This window comes from Sorex fumeus, unplaced genomic scaffold (genome assembly GCF_029834395.1).
Source record: "Sorex fumeus unplaced genomic scaffold, SorFum_2.1 ptg000006l, whole genome shotgun sequence".
NCBI lineage: Eukaryota > Metazoa > Chordata > Mammalia > Eulipotyphla > Soricidae > Sorex > Sorex fumeus.
This window is the reverse complement of record NW_026606063.1, coordinates 65,270,893-65,291,401: the sequence shown is the minus strand read 5'-3', so window position 1 is coordinate 65,291,401 and position 20,509 is coordinate 65,270,893.

Below are 20,509 nucleotides of genomic sequence, written 5' to 3'. Positions count from 1 at the left end.
TATAAATCACCTTTATAAAAGTTTCAGTCTTCTATGATATTTCTGGACAATTTGGACAAGTACAATTACTATAATATGAAATTGATGTTAATTGTACAATTAAAGAAAATCGAAAATTTATCTGTTACAGATATTTGCTTTAGGAGTTTTTTTAAATGTAGGAGTACTGATATTTATTCAGCCACTGATTAGCTGATTGAATTGGGCATGAACTCTACCTTACTATTTTATTTCATAATTTAATTTATTTTTTTCCCTTGTTATATTTATTTATTGAATCACTGTGGGAAAAGTTACAAAGCTTTCAGGTTTAAGTCTCGGTAATACAATGATCAAACACCTTTCCCTTCACCAGTACTCACTTTACACCACCAAGAACCCCAATATACCCCCCTCCTACCCCTCCCAATGCCTGTGAGGCAGATGATTTCTACTTAACTTTTCTCTACATTGATTACATTCATTATTTTGGCAAAAGATGCAACATTATTGTTTAGAATTTCCCCCCAACAATCAGAATTGCTGAAAAGGCATTGTGAAATTCTTTGTTTTCTATAGCTGGTTATGAGCATCATATAATGATTTTGGATTTCTGCAAAGAGCCAGATAATTACGAGATTGGTTTCTGTGCGTCTGGTGTCATGGCTGTGCCGTAGAGCCACTCGTTAGGGGCAACTCGTGACATCGGTAGGGCATGAAGGACGAGCCGATACCGCCCCCCTTCCCATGAGACTGCAGTTGCCCCATCACCGCTGGCTCATTCGTGGCTTAAGCTCTGAGGCGGCGGCCACCTTGCTGCCAGGGAAGGGAGGGGGATGGCAGAAGGGAGCAACACCCTTTCCCTCCTGGGGAGGCATGGTGCCGTAGTTTAATGCATGGTCCATTCACTTTTCTGTTGCAAACTGCCGGGCTCTGGATTAAGTCCTTTTGCTTCTGGACTCATGGCTGTGCCAGAGAGCTGCTCATGGGGAGCAACTCGTGACATCAGTAGGGTGTGAAGTACGAGCTGGTACTGACCCCCCTTCCCTTGAGACTTCAGTTGCACCGTCACCACTGGCTCATACCTGGCTTTCCTATAAGCTCTGAGGTGGCAGCCACCTTGTATTCAGTCCAGATGTGTTTCTGCCAAAGCCACTGGGTTTCGATATTTGTTTCTGAGTCTCTGGAATCATGGCCATTAATTAGCTTGATCAGGAACCAGAGAGGCCATTTGTAGGTGGTGACTCGGGGTCATGTTGGAATGGGAAGGAAAGGACCGATTCCACCCCTATCTGGTGAGGCCTTGTGTGTCTCATCCCTGCAGGCCCAAACCTGACTCTCTAGTGACCTCTGGAGTATGGCAGTCACCAGGTCGCCATGGAGAACAGGCCAAGGCATGGAACCTATTCCCACCTGGAGTGGCCCAGTGCCAGTAACCTACTGCAGGAACAGGATGCATTTCTGCCAAAAGCCTTTGGGTTCCAAGATTCGTTTCTGAGTCTCTGGGATCATGGCATTAAGCAGTTCAATCAGGAACCAGAAAGGCCATGCCTCCAATTATACAGCTGAACTGGAGGTGGTTTGTGGGTGTGTCTCCCACATACCTGACTTTTGGCCGTTTACTTCCTTGGTAAACTTTGTCCCAAGTTTTTGGGGTCTGACCAAAGGCACAGCAGCAATTTTGGGGTATCTGAAAGTCTGACGGTGGCATCAGGCTGCTGATGCACTAGCCTCACAGGTACAGATTGACCTGCTGGCGGCACCATACCCCCACTTTAGGAGTTTTAACATCAGAGTTTAATATGGTAAAAATTAATAAGAGAAAAATGGTAACTCTTTATGTTTATTTTTAATAAAGAGAATATTTAAAATTTGATTATTTTGTAGCATTTGTTTCTCCAGGACACAAATCTACATTAAATACATAATGAGTTTCTTGTAATGATAGATTTGGAAGGCATTGATCTAAATAATAATTATTAATATGAAATGCATTATATTTTAAGCACCAAGTACTTAGTACATATTCAATTTTTGTAAGGTCCATAGGCAATATATCATTGCCAATTTTTAACTGTGAGTCTTAGATATGTCACATAATGTGCCCACATCTAATTTATTCATTTATGTATTTATTTATTCAGGATCGCTTTATTCAGGAGGTCCAGAGACTCCTTCCAAAAATTTTTGGCCAACCAGGCTAGGAATTCCCTGATGGACCTTGTGATACTTTGGGAACCATCTAATGCTGGGAAATCTAACTGGGACTGACCACTTGCAAGCCTGCACCTTAATTTCTCTGCTATACTTACTAGAGTACTAGATTTAAACAGTGAATAAGTTATCAAAAATAGAGCCAAGAATTTGTTTGATTTTATGTTATTCTATACTAAGTGCATTATTAATTTTAATTTCTTCAAAAGTCTGGTCTTGATATTCTAGTTTCCTGTATTACAGGCCTGCACGTTAGCTTTAATAAATTTTTCGTTTATTGAATAGGGTTTAACACATTAAAATTTCACAGTTTTGTCTCTGTGAGTTGACTGAACTAGATAAACAATATGTTTCTAGCTCTGGAATTTTTAAATTTTATTAATTATCACAATACAAATGCACCTTGATTTCTCAAGCTATTTTCTTTTTATTTCATTCAAAATTCTTATTTCTCTAAGTTAGCTCTTTTATATTTTTATTAAAAATATTCATTTAGATACTATGTTTTGCAATACTATTAATGTGTACCACATTAAATTTGATTTCTATTAATTGAATAACTTCTGAATTCCTGACATATATTTCATTTGATCATCATATATGTTCTTTTAATGTGTACTTGATGGAGATGCACTAATTGTACAGAAGTAAGGTGCTGGCCTTCTATAGAGCTGACCCCAGGTCAATTTCTGGCATGCCATATGTTTCCCAGAGCATTGCCAGGTGTGTTGGGGAGGTTTCTTCTTGCTTTTGATATAAGGTAGGAATGGTATGAGTGACCCTTTGATACAATTTTGAATAGTTCTTGTCAATTTATTGGAAGTGAGTAAGTTAGGTAAAGAGTTTTTTTGCAAGAATCTTTTATACTTTGCATGTCTATGGTGCCTTGTAACTTCTACACTTTCATTCCTAATCCAGTTCATTAGGTTTTTCTCTTTTATTTACCTTTCTGGATCTAGGTTTTGTTTTATCAATGTTCATTCTTTCAAAGAATCCGATCTTTGTTTTATCTTCTGTATTGTCTTTTTTATGTTGTTTAATTTTCTTATAATTATTATTCCTTCCTTCTACTTATAATTTGGGCTATATTTGCTTTCTGTTTTCTACTTTGTTAAGATGTGAGGTTATACAAAAGGAGAGAGAGAACACAGGGGATTGCCCTGCCACAGAGGCAGGGGAGGATGGGGGGATGGGGGTGGGGGGATATTATCCATGGTGGTGGAAAATGGGCACTGGTGGAGGGATGGGTATCTGATCATTGTATAATCGAAACCCAAGCACAAAAATTGTAAATCTACAACTGTACCTCATGGTGTTTCACTAATAAAAACAATAAGTTTTTTTTTTTAAAAAAAGATGTGAGGTTATAGTAGCTACTTTAGCTGTTTCTTATTTCCTGATGCAAGTCTGTATTGTTGTCCTTCAGTACTTATTTTGCTGAGAACACTCATATGTTCTACTAAATCATGTCTATATTTTTGTTTGTTTTTATGACCTTTTTTTCTGTTTTATTATCTCACTTATCCAAAGTAATATTCAACAGAATTTTTTTGTCAAAATGTTTTTTTTGCCTGTATATAAAAAATTTGGGGGGAGGGGTCACTACAAAGGAGTGGTCAACCATCCCAGGACCCATTCCTTGCAATGCTTAACCAATTGGGACAGAGTGCAATTTGACATTGCCAGATCCCTGCAGTCCTGGGAACTTCTGATTCTTGATGCTTGAGGATCTTCAGGACTACATCATTGGTTTTCAAAGAATCAGACAATGACAGGAACTGAGCTGAAGTCTTCCATTAGCCAAAAGATGTTTCCCTAATCTCTGTTTTGTGTCACTGATGCCTCCAGCTTCCTTTGTATAGCTTTTTTCTAATGTCACTTCACTGCAATTTTAAAAATTGTTTTATCCTGTGACAACTCCAAATTGTTTTGTGTCCAACTGTGTGGTAATCCTGAACAATTTGCCATGTGCATTACAGATAAATTTGTGTCTGGCATTTTTGGTGTGGAGAGCCGTATAAATTTCTACTTAGCTCAACTTTTTCACTTCTCATTTAAGGCTACTATTTCCATATTGTACCACGCGCTAACCGATTGGGCCACTGGAGCTTTGATTTTCTGTCAGTTTGATCTGTCCAATGGTGAAAATGGGTGTTAAAGTCCTCTACTACTATTGTGTTGATGCTGATATTCCTCTCAGGTCTATTAGTTGCTTTACATTTTCTGATGCTCTTTATTTTGGCACATACATAATTAAGAAATATTAAGTCCTATTCATATATTGATCCCTAATTAACTATACAATGCCCATCAGTTCCTCCCATGATCTGTTTCAGTTTAAAATGTAGTTCAATCTAATAAACTGCAGCCATATGTCTTTTTAAGATTGTCATCTACTTGTATAATCATTTTTTGAGCTTTTACTTTGAGTGTCTATTTATCATTGAAGTTCAAGTGGTCTTCTGTAAGCAACACATTTTGGTTTTGGTTTTGAACCATCCAACCACTCTGATTTTTCATTTGTAATTTTGAACTTTTGGCATTTAGTGAAATGATTGCTGTAAAGTACTTTACTTTTACTTTTTAAAAAAAATTTTCAATTACAAATAAAATGTTTAATTCTCAATTTTTATGATTTTATAATTTTTATTTATAAAAATTTTATAAAATTTATATTCATAAAAGTTTTATAAAATTTATAATTTTTATAAAACTATGTAAGTATTTTACTATTTAAAAATTTTCCTTGTAAGTTTTAATGAAAGGAATTATTTTAGCACAGTGGGTAGGGCATTTGCCTTGCATGCAGCCAACATGGATGACCCGAGTTCGATTCCTCCGCCCTTCTTGGAGAGCCCGGCAAGCTACCGAGAGTATCTCGTCCACACGGCAGAGCCTGGCAAGCTAACCGTGATATATTTGATATGCCAAACACAGTAACAACAAAGTCTCCAATGGAGACGTTTACTGGGCCCATTCGAGCAAATCGATGAACTACGGGAGGGTGACCGTGACCGTTTTATTTAGGCACTGTGAGATACACAGCTATAAAACTGTTCATGACCCAGTTTCAGTCATACATTGTTCCAACATCCTTTCCTTCACCAGTTTACGTTTCCCACCACCAATGACCCCTGTTTCACTCCTGTCAAACCTCCACCACTCCCCCACCTAGCTTGCCTCTATGACAGGGACTTCTCTTTCTCTCTCTCTCTCTCTCTCTCTCTCTCTCTCTCTCTCTCTCTCCCTTCTTTCTCTGTCTCTGTCTCTATCTCTCTGTCTCTCTGTTTCTCTTTCACACTTTCTCTCTCTCTAATCCTCCCTTTCTTCCTCTATCTGTCAGTTGGCTTTTGTCATTCTCTGCTGAGTCCCTCTGATATTTTTCTTAAGTGAAGCTAAAGTATCCTTACATCACTGAACTCTGGATTTCTGTTATAATATCTCTGTCTTTATTGAAGCTCTCTTCCATTGATTTTCTCACTTCAGTGAACATCCATATTGTGGATTTAAAGTCTTTATCATTAAGTTTAGAAAGCTCTGAAATGTTCTATGTAATCCCCAGTTTTTATCCATCTCCATCAGTGCAGGCTAATTTCTCCCTTTCTTTATCTTTTTTTTCCTTCTTTGCTAAGCCTATGGGCAAGTATATGTGTTCAAGTTGGCCTAGGAGCAAATTAGAATTCAAGATCAAAAACTTCAGGCAGTTTGAGTGGCTCTGAGTTTGTGTGGGCCTAGATAATTGCCAGGGATTTGTGGTCACAGTGCTAAGTTCCCACTACCTCACTAAGGTAAAGCTGGCCTGGCCAGCATTCCAGAGTTCATGGTTTCAAAAGCTTGAAATAGTTGTGTTGTCAGCATGCAGCAGGCGTGGGAAGCTTCTGTGGTTTCGGGGTCCTGAAGATCTATTAGCAGCAGGACACTTGGGAGATCTATATAGTTGCCAGGGGACTCAACTTGGCAGAGTCTGCAGCAACTATAAGCTCAAAGTAAAGCACACCTAAGTAGTGTTCTGTGGTGTGAAATGGTGACTGTTTTCTCCAGTCTATTCCATGCAGTTTGAGGCTAAAGTTCAACCCAAGTGAACAATGGAAATTATGAGTGTCCAGAGAACCTTGAAGGCCTGAAGAGTGACCAAAGATTTGAACTCACAGATGCTTAGAGCAATTGTGTATTAAGTATGAAAAAGTCTGGGATGTGACCAGACTTTATTATAAAAATTATCAGTGCCTGACAAAACCCTGAGCAAACCAGGGTTCTGCCACTACCTTCCAAAAATAGTAAGTGTGCAGTTGTACCTATGCATTAAGATTGAGCAGTTGTAGGGAGTGACAAGGGATATAGGAAAAATCCCCACTGTCTGCTCTCTGCCAAGAACCAGCAGATCTGGGACTGAAAATGCAATTTCCCTAGGTTTTTATTAATATTATTATTATTATTATTATTTTAGTGAGACACCATGAGGTACAGTTGTAGACTTACAAATTTTGTGCTTGGGTTTCAATTATACAATGATCAAATACCCATCCCTCCACCAGTGCCCATTTCCCACCACCACGGATCCCAGTATCCCACCCACCCACCATCCAAAGTGAAATAAAAGTGGATTTTTTTTAAGTGACAGTATTGAGGGCCTGAATGACAGGTGGTGGTTCAAAGTCACAAATGCCTGACAGTCCTCAGGCCACCCTGCTATGATCACATTTTTGGAGAATCTACTTGAGAAGGGAGTTTCAGAGGATGCTGGTCAGGAGGGATTGGAGCATTGACAGATAGTACAGGAGTAAGGTTTTTGCCTTGATAATGGGTTGACTCTTGTTCAATTCCTGGCACAGCATATGGTCTCTCAAACATCTAAAAGAGGGATCCCTGAGCATAGAAACAGAAGAAACCTTGAGTATAGTGGCAGAAAAACACCTAAAAGTTAAAAATCAACAACCAACAAAAAAGGAAGCTAAGACATAAATCACAAAGAAAGCATTCTAAAACTGAAGAAGATCATTGAAGGTAAATTTCCCATCTCTTTAGAGATCCCTAGCAAACAAAGCTCTGAGGTAGGAGTCCTACTTGTCATCTTTCAGTCATAAATGATCTATGAGAGGATAGTTTGTTTTTTCTGCCAGGCTAAAGCAAGAGTCTTTCTGTCCTCCAGTAGTTCAATCATAGGCTCAGGGTGAGTGATGATTACCTCAAGAAGTTTCCCTGATTCTGTTCCTAGGAAGATAGTTCCAACATGGCATGCACCAGTCTGGTTATTAGATAACCACAACAACCCTTTCTGGTGACTCAGTAATTGTGGAAACTAGGGTGTAATGTGGCATCTACCACAAGGTTGAAAAAGGTCAAGATGAAGCCTGCTGATTGGTGCTGATCCCTGTCTGTCTCTTGCAGTATCTTGTCTCCTCATACATTATAATAGGTAGAATTAAAATTCTGCATATTCTACATATCCTACCTCTGTCTGGGAGAGAAACATTCTGCACAGGAGAAATGTCTTTGTTGTAATTTGATGCTTCCTGTGTTATTCACTGTCAGGTGCCCTGTGCTGTCTGATATGTCTAAGAGATGTCCTATTACAAATTTTATATTGGTGTTTGTTTCTGTGGTAAGTCCAAGTTTGGTGTAAATTGTACACACTGGATATAAATGAAAATTCATGTGCTCTCTCTTTTGCCATCTTGAGCCCCCCAATGTTTAATTTTTGTACAATCCTAACCACACTCCCCCTACACACACACTAAGATGAGACAAAAACAGCACAGCCCTTTCAACATGTTTTGCAACAAACTGATTCTGGTAAGCTCTTTATTGAATTGATTAAGTATTTTTCACATAGAACTGGACATCGTGTTTCTCAGGACCAACTCTGATCCTACCTAAACATTGTCTACAAACTTCATCCCTGGTTTCCTGATAAGGGCAATTTGGAAACCAAGGTTTGGAAAAGGATCAAAGATAATGCTTTGAGGGAATTTATGAAGGGGCTCAGAACCCCCAACAATTCTGGGTAACTTGACAAATTGTTAATTCCATCATTCAGATTTGGAAGGTACCACTGAGGAGTAGGATGTTAGATATGTGATGGGAGGCTTTTCTCAGGAGCTAAACAGAGAGAATTTTAAGATTGAGGATGAAACAAAGAGAGTTCCGACTGTTGAGAGAGCTATGGCTTCTGCTCCTCCCATATCCAAGCCCCAAAAGAAGATCACTTAGTTTCCAGTGGAAACACATTCTCAAAATAAAAGTCTTTCTGTCACTGGTGAATTATTGTTTCTTACTGATGTCAAGCCAGAGAGACCCCCATCTCCCCCATATGACTCCATTTCCAGTGCATTGAATGAAAGTAATGCGTATGATGAGTCTGCTGTCTCTCCAAATTCGGAGTCCACAGTCACTTGATAGAGAATATCCCTCACAGAGGCCACCGCTCATCAATCAAATGGCCCCCAGACCACTCAGAACATTCTCCCAATAGAAACTTACATCTGAGACCTCTTGACCATAAGTGGTTGATTCCACCCAGACCTCATGAAATCTGTCTCTTTTCCTGATTCAGCTGAGGAGAATCAGTCTCCATCTCATGAAGGTGTGTTGGAATGTGGGTTCTATCAAACATCAGACACGTATCAATGTTGTTGAGGCCTGTGCAGTACAGAGGAAAGATCAGTGCAAATATTTTAATTGTGGGAAACAGGGCAACTTCCGTAAGAACTGCAGGACACCCCACAACGCTGCCACTCTGAGAACATCACCTGGACCTTGTCTGTGATGCTGTAAGGGAAACCATTGGCCAGATGTTCATCTAAATGCCCTAAATCCTATAGTTCAATTTTCATGTAGCTGTGGTGACTCAACTTTGGGAAACCAACCGTGGGGCCAGCTCCCAGCCCTGCAAAATCTGAGGATGTCCCCCGCTGCAGCCCTTCTCCCCAAACTGGAGTTTCAGAGCTTTAATCGATAGATTCATAGTAACTAGCTACAGCAGGGAGCACCACTTTCAATATTCCCTGCCCTTATAATAACAGTCATAATAACAACACCCACCCAGTGTCCCTGCAAATTAAATTCTGGTGTAAGGGGACAAGATTTGAAGCCCCAGGTGGAAAGGGAGTTTGCTCAGGTGAACCTTACAAGCAATGCATCGGGTTTTCATGGTCTCTGGAGGATTCCTTGACAGTGAAGGTAAAGGAATTTCTAATTCTTGACTCCATCCCTCACAGAGAGCATCTAGAGGCTCATAGACAAATGCTTGAATACAGGGGACAAAGAGTTATTCACTGTATGGGATATGCAGAGCCGAGTTCTGCACCTAATGGGCATCAGATTTTGAGCCAGGACAAAAGTGAGGAACTTTGGCATCAAAATTTGTGTCTGAATAATCTTTAAAGACTCAGTTTGGTAGTTTTATTTTTTGGGAAGTGAACTTACACTTCTAGTTCATAAATATGAGATGCCACCTCTGGGAAAACTGCTTGTGAACCAGGGGAATGTGGTTATTCTCCCACTCAGCAGTTGCTTATTGACCCAGGAGACACAGAGATGCCTCATTCCTGGGTGCTCACCCACTCAGCCATCACAGGTGCTGAGTCTGATGAGGGACAGAAGGCATTATTATCAGGATACTTCTGCTTATGTGTGTACAGTTACAAAGCAGGCTATTTCTGATATCAGGAAATGATATCCAATGCAGGCTGTGTCTTGCCACAAATGGTTTATTTACTCTCCCATGTGCCAGGGACTGAAAATATCATTTCAGATTCAGCTTATGTAGTTGGTCTCTTCCCTGGTATCATGACGGCTACTCTAAATGCTCCAAATCCTATAATTCAGCAATTGCTTCAGCAACCACAGTCTCTTTTACAAAAGTGCTCTGAATCTATTTTAATTACTCATTTCAGATCTTATTGGTCTTCCTGGACCTATGACTTGGGGAAATAAAGCTACTGATCTCTTGGTGGTGCATCTTTTTACCTCAGCCATGCAGAGATTTTTTTGAGGTATGAGGGAGAAGGTAGATATAGATACTGATTTCAATATTTTGTTGATTTGGTTTTGTTTTCATCTTATGCTAAGTTCATTCAGTGTTATCTTGTTCATTATAACTTGTTTGTGTGGTTTAATGGTAGAGGGCTTTAGAGATTTATGAAAATCTCAAAACTCCTCATGTATTTCAAAAACTGCTGGGAGACATTGATTGGGTTCCCCCCCTCAGCATTTCTAACTCCGATCTTAGTAACCCATGCCTCACCTTTGAGGAGGACTCTGCCCTCAATAGCTCAAGGCAGTTAATGCCTGAGACTCAGAAGGAGTTGGAATATTTTTTCCAGACCAGCTCTAGAAATCTTATCTTTTTTGGTTTGCTCCTAAAGAAAAAATATGGCTTTTACTACATTATTGAAAAATAGGAAAGAGCATATGCCCCTGTTTGACTCCTTGTGTTTGACATTATTTTCTCTAATTAAAAAAATTATCTCAAGGAGAGCTTCTTAATGATTTTCACTGGGCCTGCCCCTCCCTCCACATTCCCAGATCAGCCAGCTCTGCCTCAGATAAAGACTGGATTTCAGACTCTCCCTTACCTCTACAGTGAATTCTAATTACACTTCTGCACAGCACATAAAACTTGCTAAATTGGTTTATTTACTCTTCCAGTTATCAAGCTTTTGCAACTTTGTAAATGAGAAAGAGCTCAGGAAACAATTCTTATATTCCCATTAAAATTTGCCTGAAAAAGATAGTGGGAAACCTCTTTGTAGAGGAAAAGTCTATGCATATATATATATATATATATATATATATATATATATTTTTTTTTTTTTTTAAATTAGTGAAACACCATGAGGTACAGTTGTAGACTTACAAGTTGTTGTGCTTGGGTTTCAGTTATGCAATGATCAAGTATCCATCCCACCAGCGGTGCCCATTCTCCACCCCCACCAATCCCAGTATCCCTCCCACCCCTCCAACCCCAATCCCACCCTTCCTCTGTGTCAGGGCACTCCCTTTTGTTCTATCTCTCCTTTTGGGTGCTGTGGTCTGCAGAAGAAACATTGGGTGGCAATCATGTTCAGTCCATAGATTACTTTCAGCAGGCATCTTCCATCCTGGGCAGATCTTCCCAGTACCTTTTATTTGGTGCTCCCTTTTCTATCTGGAGCGATAGCACAGCGGTAGGGCGTTTGCCTTGCACACAGCCAACATGGCCAACCCGAGTTTGATTCCTCCACCCCTCTCGGAGAGGCCGGCAAGCTACTGAGAGTATCTCGCCCGCACGGCAGAGCCTGGCAAGCTCCCCATGACGGGTTTGATATGCCAAACACAGTAACAAGAAAGTCTCCAATGGAGACGTTTCTGGGCCCGCTCGAGCAAATCGATGATCAACGGGAGGGCCCTTTTCTATCTAAGCTGCCTTTACCCCTGGAGTGTGCGGCTGGCCTCTAAGCCATGGAGTGAACAACCTGGTATTTATCACAGCTGTTCTCGTGTTTTAGTCTCTTATTTTGTTACTTTATGTTACCCAGATGAATGCAATCTTTCTATGTCTGTCCCTCTCTTTCTGACTCATTTCGCTTAGCATAATATTTTCCATTTAACCACTTGTATGTAAATTTCATGACTGCATTTTTTCTAACTGCTACATAGTACTCCATTGTGTAGATGTACCAGATTTTCTTTAACCAGTCATCTGTTCTTGGGCACTCAGGTTTTTTCCGTATTCTAGCTATTGTAAAGAGTGCTGCAATGAACAAACAAGTGCAGATGTCACTTCGACTATACTTTTTGGCCTCTCCGGGGTATATTCCCAGGAGTGGTAGTGCTGGGTCAAATGGGAGCTCAATTAGAGTCGTCCATACAGTTTTCCAAAAGGGTTGAACCAGTCGGCATTCCCACCAGCAGTGAAGGAGGGTCCCTTTCTCGTCACATCCGCACCAACACAGGTTGCTTTTGTTCTTTTGAATGTGGGCCAGTCTCTGTGGTGTGAAATGATATCTCATTGTTGTTTTGATCTGCATCTCCCTGATGATTAATGATGTAGAGCATTTTCTCATGTGCCTTTTAGTCATTTGGATTTCTTCTTTGAGAAAGTCTCTGTTCATTTTGTTGCCCCACTCTTTGATGGGGTTGGATGTTTTCTTCTTGTGGAGTTCATATGCTTATATTTTAACAGATGACATGCTGACCAATAAACTCTAGGTCCTACTATGCCTCATCTGGAGTAAAATTCATTCACTTAGTTTGGCTCTCAGATCTTCTAAGACTCCACAACCCTCAAAACTTCAGCCCCGAGCCATTGACAAACTGACCTCTTGATGATACAGGGCCCCCAGACACTTCAACATATCCTGAGGTCACATTAACTTCCCTTATATCTCTCTCTTAAGGTTGTAGACTGGATGATGCTAGGACCCCGTGCTTGGACTAACAGTTCCTTTCTTTTGCCTCTTCCTTGGTGTGATAAAGATCCAGAAGGATGAAGGAACAATTTTAATGAGAACACCTTTTAGTTTCTCTCTAGGATACTCCTTGGCATTGGCGTTTCTCATGTCTCTCTCTACTCCCATGCAAGGATTCATACAGAGCATCTGATGCTCAAAGCATCTGACAACTTAAAGAAAGTGTTTTCTTCTAGGTCACATGTCTCCTGCTAAAAGACTCCTTACAGAAGTTGTGATGCTCCTGCTTCAGTGCTCCCTGCAATTCACTGGACTCCTGATTGTTGGTGTCCTGGGAATCATTACTGTGATAATTACCACTGCTCCTGCAGGCAGAACTCTTCATACCTTGATCCAGAAGCATAATTTCATCAAAATCTGACAATATGACCCAAATCACTTCATCAGTGTAGGATGAACACTTTACAACAAGCACTGCTCTGAGTCCAATGTGGATTGAAGTTCTAAAACAACAAATGAGACTGTTTTGTGATTGGAATTGTTCCTCTGTATTTCAGTTTTTTTGCACGTTGTAAACAGAAAAGGGGGTGATGTTGGATATTAACCCTAAGTGTTTTAAGGTTTTTTAAGTTTTAAGCCCCTTTTCTTCTGCTCAGAGAAGTTTACAGTGCTCTTGTGAGTAGCCCTAATCTCCTCAGTTGATCTTTAACCATTCCTTTGTGTTTTACTTCTCATCATCACAATTCCCCAAGGCAGTCTTGCTTACTTATTAGTCAAAACGTAGCTTACTCTAGACTTTGTAGTTAAAATGAATTGACTGCTTTTCTCTTTCCCCTATAGCCTTTTCATACTTTTCCACAGAGCAATGTTCTTCACTTAAACACAGAAAGACCATAAATGCTATGCTCCTAATATTTGGGAGTTGATTAACTCTGAAATATATGTACTCCTGTGCATTAATCATAATTACTTGACTGAGGCTCTTTGGTTGATGTAGTTCCTAATAAACCAAAAGGGATGGACCTGGGGAGAGTGGTGAAGTTACCGTGGCATCGAAATGGGGCAGTTAAGAAAGCATAAAAACACAGTTTTGATGCAAGATGTTAGGACTTAAGAGACAGGAAATCCATGGGGAAAGACAAGATGAAATGGTCTGAGGACTTAATCTGGGATTTACGGTAAAAGCCTTGCTTGCCCTCAGAGCCCAGAGAACTAAGTTTTGAAATCTATATCTGTTAATGTGTTCTTTTGAATAGCTGCAAGTATTAATAAGAAATAAACTTAATTGCTTAATATGTACAACTTAAGGGAAGAGAAAAGCAATATAAATGCCCCTGGAAGAGAGAGTCTCCTCCTGAAATTTATATGGAACAATAAGCCCCCACGAATAGCTAAAGCAATTCTTGGGAAAAAGAAAATGGGAGGAATCAACCTCCCTAACTTCAAACTGTACTACAAAGCAGTAATAATTAAAACAGCATGGTACTGGAACAAAGGCAGAACTGCAGACCAATGGAACAGGGTTGAATACACTGACATCTCCCCTCAATCATATGCTCATCTAATCTTTGATAAAGGTGCAAGTAATGTGAAGTGGAGTAAGGAAAGCCTCTTTAATAAATTGTGTTGGCATCACTGGACGGCTACATGCAAAAAAATAGGCTCAGAACTCTGCCTAACACCATGTACAAAAGTAAGATCAAAATGGATTAAAGACCTCAACATCAGACCAGAAACCATAAGGTACATTGAAGATAAAGTTGGCAAAACCTCCATGACATTGAAGCTAATGGTATCTTCAAAGATGCCATGCCACTGGCCGAGGAAGTGAAAACAGAGATAGATAAATGGGACTATCTTAAACTAAGAAGCTTCTGCACCTCCAAAGAAACAGTGACCAAAATACAAAGACAGTCTACAGAATGGGAAAGGATATTCACCGAATACACATCTGACAAGGGGTTGATATCCAGGATATACAAAATACTGGTTAAACTCCACAAGAAGAAAACATCCAACCCCATCCAAAAATGGGGCAATGAAATGAACAGAAACTTTCTCAAAGAAGAAATCCGAATGGCAAAAAAGCACATGAGAAAATGCTCTACATCATTAATCATCAGGGAGATGCAGATCAAAACCACAATGAGATACCATCTCACACCTCAGAGACTGGCCCACATTCAAAAGAACAAAAGCAACCGATGATGGCATGGATGTGGCGAGAAAGAGACACTCCTTCACTGTTGGTGGGAATGTCCACTGGTTCAGCCCTTCTGGAAAACAGTATGGACGATTCTCAAAAAATTAGAAATTGAGCTCCCATTTGACCCAGCAATACCACTCCTGGGAATATATCCCAGAGAGGCAAAAATGTATAGTCGAAGTGACATCTGCACTTGTTTGTTCATTGCAGCACTCTTTACAATAGCCAGAAACTGGAAGAAACCTGAATGCCCAAGAACAGATGACTGGTTAAAGAAACTTTGGTACATCTACACAATGGAGTACTATGTAGCTCTTAGAAAAGATGAAGTCATGAAATTTATATACAAGTGGTACAACATGGAAAGTATCATGTTAAGTGAAATGAGTCAGAGAAAGAGGGATAGACATAGAAAGATTGCATTCATCTGGGGGATATAAAGTAACAAAGTATGAGATTAATACCCAAGAATAGCTGAGATCAGCACCAGGAGGATTACTCCATAACTTAGAGGCCAGCCGGGTATCCTAGAGGAAAGGGCAGTTCAGATAGAGAAGGGAGCACCAAATAAAGGATGTTTGGAGGATCCTCCCAGGAGGGGAGATGCATGTCGAAAGTAGACTATGGACTGAACATGTTTGCCACTCAATGCCTCTTTTGCAGACCACAACACCCAAAAGGAGAGAGAGAACACAGGGGATTGCCCTGCCACAGAGACAGGGGGGATGGGGGGATGGGGGTGGGAGGGATATTATCCATGGTGGTGGAAAATGGGCACTGGTGGAGGGATGGGTATCTGATCATTGTATAATTGAAACCAAAGCACAAAAAATTGTAAATCTACAACTGTAAAAAAAATAAAATAAAATAAAGGGGTAAAAAAAAGAGAGAGTGTCTCCTTGAGTTAACCTCCTAACCCCCCAGAGAATTGCTTCTGCTGAAAATTTACCTCAGTAAATCATCAATCACACCTACATGCAGTCCTATACCTCAACTCCCTTCAGTTGTTCTACTAGTATCCTAGTAGCTATGCATTAAAGAGACCATTTTGATCATCTATCTGTGAGTTCCCCATCTCTTTGTCTCTCTGTTGGGGAGGCTTGTAGAGGGGCTCTCAACTACCAAACACATGCATAGCACCCCCATACTTTGTGAAGTAACACTATAGATTCACAAGAAGTCATAAAATAGGATGGGGAGATTTCAAAGAAGTCACAAAATATAATATATCAAAACCAAGAATTTAAGATGCTATAGATTATATAGCTATAGATTCCAGCTGGCATTTTTGAAGTAATATTTTAAATAAAATTCAGCACAATAAACAGTAGGTTTTAAAGATAATTGAAATGAAAGAGAAAAAATGTGACTTTAGAAAATGTGCAATTTAACACAACTTTGGTATCAGAGAATTAGAATCATCAGACACCTCAAACAAGAAAACTTAAAAGCAGAGCATTTTAAAAATTGTGTGCTAAAGAAAATAAATCAATGGGTTAGAAAGAAACTTAGAATTTCTGTATATCAGAAAGGTAGTAGAACAGTTAAGCTGCTTGACTTACATGCAGCTGACACAAGGTTGATTCCTGTCACTGAGTATAGAAGCCTGAAAAGAGCCAGGAGTGATCCCTGAACACGTAGTCAGGAGTAAGTAGTGAAAATCACCAGGTGTGGTCTAAACAAGCAAGTAATAGTTGACAAAACCCCAAAATACAAAAACTGATCAAATTAGAAAGATTGGCCAGTTGGGATTTTTCTCTTTCTTCAACATCCAACTTGTCTATATTTGTGTTTTAGAAAAGAACATATTTCTAGGGAAAGACTGCATGTGTAAGTACTATCACTGTCTAAGCATAAACTGTCAACGAAACAACCATATATTGAGTGGTAAACATCAAATCACTGAAATTAACCTGTGTAAACTTGCTCTAAGTTGGCACTAAAATAAATTATTTTCCCAGTTTCCTGGTTGATTTAAGCTGACTTTAGCACTTATTTTGGTATAACACAATAATTATCAGCAGTTCAATAGTGTATTTTATTTCACAGATAAATATTATTACATTAATACATATTAAACCTTCCATGATTTCAAAATTATTGCATCACTGCATTTATTTATACTCTACCACAATTTTATTAATGATAGAAAAGCCAAGAAACACACAGGACTCAGAGCAACAGTATAACAGGTAGAAGCTTGCCTTGCACACGGCCAATCTGAGTCCCTTCTGAACATCCAATATGGTCCCCTGAGCCCCAGGAGTGATCCCTGAACAAAGAGACAGGAGTAAGTCCTGAGCATTATTCCAAAAACAAACAAGTTTTATTAAAGACAGTTTTAAATCTCCCTTGATGAATGGAATTCCAGTGTCGGTAAGTGTAGTTGATTTAATATTGTGCCTTGCATTAGAGGGGTTATTTCTATTTTATCACTCCAGGGATTTCAATCTTACATTATCACTCTTATTCACTTTAATGGAAAGGAATTTTTAATATTAAAAATGTCATCCATATGTTGCACATTAATAAAACAAAACTTGTGTTGTAGTATTTTTATAACAATTTATTTTAGTAGTATTATATTTAAAATACATAGGATTGTTGATGGCTCTTTTTAGCATGGTTAGGGAGGTACACTCACCTTAACATGAGACAATTGTTTGGGCCTAGATTTTTTTTAAGTTTGAAGGGATAAGTATGTTACTAGAAACGTCATTTAGGTTTGATGCTTCCTTGCTCTGATTGGTCATATTTTATTGATGTTTACTTGTTTTATGCATTAATATTGTTAAATGATGTCTTGATAATTTTAAAAATGTCCAATACTTTATTTTGAAAATGAATGAAGACTCATTGTATTTATCTCTTACTGTTTGTCATGGTATATTTTTAAAAAGTATGACATTTTAAATAAAATATTGATAAGTGAGAATAGACCATTTTATTAATAAAATAATTATGTATATCTCGGCTGGAGCGATAGCACAGCGTGTAGGGCGTTTGCCTTGCATGCAGCCAACATGGGCGACCCGAGTTCGATTCCTCCGCTCCTCTAGGAGAGCCCATCAAGCTACCGAGAGTATCTCGCCCACAGGGCAAAGCCTGGTAAGCTACCCGTGATGTATTCGATATGCCAAACGCAGTAACAACAAAGTGTTAAGATGGAAACGTTACTGAGCCTGCTCTAGAAAATCGATGAACAACGGGAGGACAGTGACAGAATGCATATATATATATATATATATATATATGTATATGTATATGTATATATATATTTTAAAAGAGACATATTTCAAAAAGCATATTTTGTAAAAAGAATAAGCAGTGTGTCTGTGATTTTAAAATAAATATATAGAGTACTCACTTAAACTTTGAATTCAGGGATAGGATACAAAACTCAGCGTTTTTTTACGTTTTTACATTTTGGGCTTGAGCAATAGCACAGCGGGTAGGGCGTCTGCCTTGCACGCAGCCAACATGGCCGACCCGAGTTCGATTCCTCCGCCCCTCTTGGAGAGCCCGGCAAGCTACCGAGAGTATTCGATATGCCAGACACAGTAACAAACAACAAAGTCTCCAATGGAGACGTTACTGGGCCCGCTCGAGCAAATCGACGATCAACGGGAGGGCCTTTACCTTGGGCTGGAGAGATAGCACAGCGGGTAGGGCGTTCGCCTTACAAGCGGCCAACATGGCTGACCCGAGTTCGATTCCTCCGCCCCTCTCGGAGAGCCCGGCAAGCTACCAAGAGTATTCGATATGCCAGACACAGTAACAACAAAGTCTCCAATGGAGACGTTACTGGGCCCGCTCGAGCAAATCGACGATCAACGGGAGGGCCTACATTTTGGGGGCCAAACCGGGCATTGCACAGAGCTTACTCCTAGCTCTGTGCCCAAGGATCACTCCTGTTAGGACGCAGGGGTTCATTTGTGATAGTGGGGCCAAATCTATGTGGTCATGTGCAAGGCAAGTGTCCTACCTGCTCTAATGTCATTCCAAGTCCCAAGATTTGCATATTTGAAGTAACTGAATTGAATCTCTGAAAGAACATACTCTACCCCTAGCAGCTCTGCCAAGTGTTGCCCTTTTCCTCCCGTTCTCTACACTCTTGAGTGATATCTACAGATAAACTTGCAATTCAGATCAAATCCATTATTTCAAAGCATAGATATGCCTCATAAAATATTTAAACTATATTTAAAAATCATTTATTACTTCACTGTATCACTTTCATTCCATTGTTCTTTGATTTAGTCAAGTGGGTACCAGTAACAACTCTATTCATCCCAGCCCTGAGATTTTAGCAGCCTCTCCTTACTCATCTTTCCCAACAGTTGGAGGCTCTTTCAGGGTTAGGGCAATAAGACCCATTATAGTTACTGGTTTTGGCATATTGAATATGACACCAGTAGCTTGCCAGGCTCTGCCTGTGTGGGCAGGATTCTCTTTGTAGCTTGTCGGGCACTCTGAAATATATATATATATATATATATATATATATATATATATTCGATATGCCAAACACAGTAACAAGTCTCATGATGGAGACGTGACTGGGCCCACTCAAGCAAATTGATGAACAACGGGAGGATCGTGACCGTGACCGTGACCGTGTCTGAACTCCATCAAACATGGTGTGGTAATTATGGACAATAGGAGGTAGGAAGTGTCCCATGATGTTTTGCATGGCCGGGTAGTCTGGAAAGTGGCGCGGAGCATGGCAGTGGTTGGGCAGTGGAGGTCAACTGCCAGGGCTGGGTCCCTTGGGGCGAGGAGGGCTCTTGCCTGCCCCCCTCTGGAGCTTCCCGACTGGAAACAGCCCTGGCGTGGAGACCCACTTATTACTTAAAATTCAAAATTATTTATGTCCTTTTTATTTTTTAACCTGAAAATTCTAGTCTTTACCCAGGAGACTCACTGGAATTCTCGTATTGCCACAGAGAATACAAAAAAAAATTAAATTTAAATATGATTAAAGGAGCTGGAGTATATATTGTAGGTAGGAGTTTGCTTTGCACTCAGCCAGCCTGGGTTTGATTCCCCAACACTTCATATAGTTCTCTGAGCCTGCCAGGAATGATTGTTGAGTGTAGAGCCAGGAAGTAGCCCTGAATGCTGCCAGGTGGGGTTCCCCCCAAAAAAAAATAACCCAGCAAAACAAAAATGATTACAATATTTGACTCCTTTTTTCCATTTCCACATAAAAACAAAATTTTTACTTTACATGTTTGTTTATTTGACCAAACACAGAGGTGCTCAGGTTTATTCCTGGCTCTGTGCCCGAAGATCACTCGTGACTCAGATAATCATATAGGTACCTGGATTGAAGCCAAATCAACTATGTGAAAGGTAAAATATTCTGGCTACCCTTCTGTCTACTACTACTTTTCTAGTCTCTTACTTTAATTTTTTAAATTTGAATTTATCTTTCAAGTTTTTTTCACATCCAAATGTTATTTTATGTGAAAATTTACATGACACCACATACATGCAAACATTTAAAACATCCATTGAAAATAAAAATGATTTGTAGTAGTTTGAATCTAGTAAGGAAAAACATATTTCTCTAATTGTTATTGAGTGTCTGCTTAACCCCTAAAGTATATGAAGGTTTTATTAAGTAATGAAATGTTAGATGGATTGCATTATTCAAATAACTAAACTTTAAAGGAGAATTTTATTAATGTATATCAAATATTCTTTGGAAGTAAAG